Below are 5,905 nucleotides of genomic sequence, written 5' to 3'. Positions count from 1 at the left end.
TGGGGATCAAGTGATAGCACTAGCCTTGAGCTGAAGAGCTGAGGGACAGTACCCAAGACCCAGAGTTCAAGCCCCACAACCAACAAAACCAAAGCAAAAAACAAAACAAAACAAAACACAGTTTCTCAATTTTGTGGCGTCAACTCTGTAATACCACTACTTCAGCCTAGGGTTAAGATTTTAGGTGTGAACATTTACCAACACTCCTGATTCAGACTCTACTTGATATAATTTTTAATCAATATTTTGTTTTTAGTTTTGCTCTTTGTAAATTCACATGCACCTATGAAAAATGGTGTGGCCATCCCAATAATATTCTCAAAGTACTTCTTAATCACGACTCACAAAAAGTTGTATTCTATTACAACAAGGAAAAATGCTATAAATAAAGAAAACAATAATTATATGTTAATGATTACTAAAATAAAAAACAAAACCATTACCAGGGTTTTCAGTGTTTGAGAAGTACAGAGTAGATTTTACTATTTTCTCATATTCCTGTATATTCAAAACTGGATAAAGCTATGAGTAGCCTTTAAATTTACCCACTAAGATTAGTAATTATAGTTCATCTCATCATTTGTATGTGGCTTATATCATTCTTTGTTCATCACTAACATATAACGTAAGGGAGCCCTAAAGATTTAACAGAAACTGTCCTTGAATATTGGTACCTGTTGTTCAGGATAGATGCCTAGAAGTGGTATGAGTGGGCCATAAGGAAGGTCAATATTTAGCTTTCTGAGGACTCACAAGACTGCTTTCCAACGTGGTTGTGTAAGTGTACGTTCACACACACACACACACACACACACACAACTTCTTTACACAGTCTTTGCAACTTCTCATTAGTAAAGTTTCTATAAACTCTGAAATGTACATACTTACTAGTACATGCTACCAGAAATATTATATACTTTATCGAAAAATTTTCTGACCTGCCAACCAGTCTTAATTTTGCCGTATATAAGCAAATCCTAAAATGAAACATATTTAAAACATTAAAACTTTTAACAAACCTTAACATTTGCTGCAATGAACATTATGACAGGTGCCTTGTGTAGAATAATTGAATTCCTCCTCCTACACAACTCATGAACAACAAATATCTGGAATTATTTTGTTTTTGGCATGTCAATCTTGACTTTGTTCTTAAATGTGTGCCTATGTAAGAAATACATGGTTGTAAAATTTCACAATTCTTTTGAACTTACTTTTTGTTGAATTGTCTAGTTTAAGAAAATCAATTACACTTTATATATAAAAAAATGTTCTGTGCTCAATTTGCCTGCACATACACTAAAATTGGAACATACAGAGAAGATTAGCATGGTCCCTGCACAAGGATGACATGCAAATTAATGAATCGTTCCATATTTTTACAACAACAGATGCTGGAAGGGATATGGCCAGAAGGGAAGCCTACTGCATTCTTGGTGGGAGTGTAAACTTGTTCATCCACTTTGGAAAGCGGTTTGGAGGTTCCTCAAAAGACTCCACATAGAGCTCCCCTATTACACAGCAATCCCATTTTTGGGCATTCACCCAAATGATCACAAACAAGTCCATACTAAAACTACCACCACAACAATGTTTATTGTAGCATTATTTGCCATAGCTAAGATATGGAACCAACACCGATTCCCCTCAGTAGAAGAATGGATCAAGAAAACGTTCTGTGTGTGTGTGTGTGTGTGTGTGTGTGTGTGTGTGTGTGTGTGTGTGAACGTACACTTACACAACCACATTGGAAAGCAGTCTTGTGAGTCCTCAGAAAGCTAAATATTGACCTTCCTTATGGCCCACTCATACCACTTCTAGGCATCTATCCTGAACAACAGGTACCAATATTCAAGGACACATGCACCTTCATGTTTATTGCAGCACTGTTCACAATAGCCATGACATGAAAACAATCCATATGTCCCACCAGAGATGAATGGATCCAAAAACTATGGTAACTATACACAATGGAATATTTTCCAGCCATTATAAAGGACAAAATAATGGCATTAGCAGGGAAATCAATCAAGCTACAGGAAATCATGTTGAGCGAGGTAAGACAAAAGCAAAGAGACAAACAGCAAATGGTCTCCATGGTAAGTGGAGGTTAAATCCAAAATGTAAAGTGATACAACAAAATTACAACACTTAAGAAACCAAAGACTTCCACTCATCTGATTGAATCACTACTAAATAACCCCATTCTGCTGATCATATTTGCACACTGAAGGGAAACCAGGAGGACGACACAGAACTAGAGGGAATCAGGGAAAAACCTACAACGTGGGATCCATCAGCTGCACTGGACATTGAACAAAATGAACTAAGTAACTCAATGTCACTGAAGGGAGGGAGGGAACAAGTGGGAAAGAGGGAACAGCGGATGCTATGCAAAACAAAAGAAATATACATATTTCAAAACAAAAAAGTATACCTATGGAAGAAATAACTCTATTGCAAAGCTCATAGACCTCATAAGTGTTGTAGACCATGATAGACAATTTGCTCCATCAAAGTTAGAATGTGTTTGTGACTTTAACTAAGCATCACTATCCCACAATATTGTGAAATTTGGGAAATTATGTAACCACTTAACCACAATAAAAACATTTGAAAAAATGGTGAAGGTGGAAAACTAAGTTGCTCTAAAAAACAAAAAAGGAAAATGTTCTGTGTGTATATGTGTGTACACACACATATACTATATATATACATATATATGTGTATATATATTAATTCTATGCCTCTATCAGAAAGAATGGCATCGCCCAATTTTTAGGAAATGGAAAGACTTGGAAAAAAATTATATTAACTGATGTAAGCCAAGTCCAAGTAAACATAGGTCCCATGGTATCCCTTATTTGCAATAACTAGTGTATGTCTGCGATAAGCAGAAAAGTTGAAAAGCTATGTATATATGAATAGATAAATAAATGTTAAGCTAAATGACCCCCAAGATAGAGACACAAGTGGTTTTTTCTTTCTTGCTGTTGTTTCTCACATATTTATAATGTACGAAGTGATTTTGTTCTTGTTTTTTATACGTTCCTCCCCAACAATATAACCCCTATTTTCACTTTGTTTGATGTTGGTACACCTGCATCTTGTATATACACTTCTCTAATTTGGGGAGGGAAAGGGAAAAAACAACATGCTTAAATAGGTAGGAATACAGTTTGACCCATTGTGTAACAATAGATGCACAAGACATTATTTTGAAGAACGAACTTTACAATTTAGGTTGGGGACATTGGGTGGGGCTTGGGGGTGTGAGGAGTGTACTTGTGGAGGTGGAAGGGAAGGAATGGTGGGGGAGAAACAAAGGAGGAGGTAACAATGCTTGATAGGAAATATACTTATTACTTTGCTCATGTAACTATAACCCCTCTGTACAGTATTTTTACAACAAAAAGGTATAAAAATGTTTTTAGATGGAAGAGTTTATTTTGCCTATTTTACCCATATAATATCATTAACAAAGAAATTAATGCAAAACACTGATATGAAGATATTTTGAAAAAGTGAGTGTGTGTGCATTCCTGCGTGTTGGCATGCTCAGAGTTGAAAATCAGGGCTTCACGGTCTCGTTATGTCTTTCTCTCTAGATTGGTGAGCTACTATATGATCTACATCTCCATTCCTGGCCCTTTGTTAGTTCATTAAAATTTTTGAAAAATAATCTCATGAATTTATTTTGCCCTGATTGGCTTCCAAATGTTATCCACACATCTCAGGCTCCTGAGTAGTTATCCCAAGTAGTTAGGTTTACAGGTGTGACAAACCAGCACAAGGCATTCAGAATCTAGTATATGTATGAGTCAAGCGGAAAAGGTCAGATAATGTGATGTCAGGAAAATGAACCCTTAGATGTGTATTTTAATGTTTTTTCTTTCATGCATGTGTTTCTAACACATTTATAAGATTATCTCTTTGTTGCTTTGTATGTCCCTCCCCCACAGTATAACCCTTGCTTTCACTATATTTGATGTCAGTATAACTTGTGGAGGAGATGGGGAAAAACCAATTGTTTAAGGATACAGGTGGACCTGTTGCAACAATGAGAAGTACAAGTTGTCATGTTGAAAACGAGCTTTACAACGTTGGTGCGGGGGGGGGGGGGGCTGGGGGGGGAAGGAGAAGGATTGGGATTAGGGGGGGAGGGGGGAGGCTGGGAAGGGATGTGAAGGGTAAACAAAGGAGGAGGCTGCAATGCTTGGTAAGAAATGTACACATTATCCTGCCCATGTAACTGTAACTACTCTATACAGTATGTTCACAAATAAAATTAAATTAAATTAAAAATAAAAAAATAAAAAAAAAATAAAAGTAGAAGAAAATTTACTTCACAGAGGCCTGTTTTATCATCTCCTAGTTGTAAAGCATTTTGGAGTGATTATATGTATTTTTTTTTCATTCTTGAAATCTTAAAATACAGTAAGTGATGATATATAAAAGATTTAGTACTTTTTAAAAACAGTACTGGAACTATGGGACAGAAGATATTTGCCTCTCCTTGAACCATAATTTTTAAGCTCAGCTCTGTGCATGTTAACCCAATGTCACCAACACAGTCTGTGTTGAAGAAAAATGTAACAGAAAACATTCACCATGGCAATAATTGCTATGCTATTATTTCTTGGACAATATGAATATTGAATTAAGAGTGTCAAAGAATGGAGAGAGTTTATCTACCTTTTGTGTATTGCTGAAAGACTTTTGGAAAACTTGACTCATTTCCTTCCTCACTGTGTGTCTTGGGCCATGCACTGAGTGCCTTTAATTACAATTTTTCCCAACACTAAAATGGTAATAACATTAGCATTATAGCAAATGTTATCTTAAGAATTAAGGGTCCTTAGAATGATGAACTCTTTCTCATTCTTGTAGAGGCATTATTAGATGAGAGGAACTGTATTTTTTGTTTGTTTACTTCCATTTATTCTTCAGTTTGAAATCTGGACTACTTAAGACTGAAAGACACCAAAATTAGACACGCAGGCTTTAGAAAAAGCTATCAATGTGAAATGAATAAAATACATATAGCTATGTAGAAGGTCTAACTAAATTGTTATATAGTCTCAAGCATAAACAGAAAATGATTTAAGCAATATCATGTTATTGAAAATTGAAAAACGTTAGGAGTTGCTTAATTTTTTCCGTTTTACTACCTTGAATTAATTATTTTTGTATAGAGAGATTAAAGATGAGATTAACAAGAAACGATTAAAAATGGACAAAAGTTCGAATAGACATGTTTTCCATAAACCGCTCTATATCACCAGGGGTTTACACATTTGTGTTTAATACAACTTCTGTGCTGGCTTAATGCTTTGTGAGCAGAAGTCATTAGAGAAATGTAATTCAAAATTACTATGATACTACTTTATAACTATTAGAACTCTTATCAAAATAAATCAAAGGAACCAGGTGTGGTGGTAAAGGTATGTAATTCCAATCATTTAGGTGGTTGGATTTCAGTCTTAAGCCAGTCTGGGGTAGTGAAGATAATAAAAACTTGCCCTTTATTACCTTTTGAATAAAAGATAATAATGTTGGTGAGAGTGTGAAGAAAAGGAAATTTTCTACACCCTTGGTCAAAATACAGGTTAATATTCTCCTTGTAGAAAGTAGTATGCGGTTTTCTAAAGAAATCGTAGTTGAAATATCATCTGATCCACCAATCATGTGATTATTTTTCTCTGGGTAACTTGTAAATATATCTGTAGTTCATTGTTATTCACATTATTCACAACAGCCAACATATAAATTGAAGTTCTGTGTTCAACTACATTAATAAAGCAACTGTTGTACATGGACAAATATCTTTTTGTTTCATCCTTAAAATAACAAGAGATTTCTCCCATTAGCCACAACTTACAATGACCTGAAAGATGTATTCGAA

General features: G+C 35.0%; 1 non-coding gene across 1 annotated transcript; it reads left to right on the top strand.

Moving 5' to 3' along the window:
• The first annotated feature begins 1,275 nt into the window (after positions 1-1,275).
• On the top strand, positions 1,276-1,381 carry LOC122098284. The gene has a single exon (XR_006145716.1). It is a non-coding gene; the product is annotated as a U6 spliceosomal RNA (small nuclear RNA).
• The last annotated feature ends 4,524 nt before the right edge of the window (positions 1,382-5,905 follow it).

The sequence above is a fragment of the Dipodomys spectabilis genome, unplaced genomic scaffold (assembly GCF_019054845.1).
Source record: "Dipodomys spectabilis isolate Male_0828 unplaced genomic scaffold, ASM1905484v1 ptg000470l, whole genome shotgun sequence".
In the NCBI taxonomy this organism is placed as follows: domain Eukaryota; kingdom Metazoa; phylum Chordata; class Mammalia; order Rodentia; family Heteromyidae; genus Dipodomys; species Dipodomys spectabilis.
Note: the sequence above shows the minus strand (reverse complement) of the source record. Positions and strands in the feature narration are given on the sequence as shown.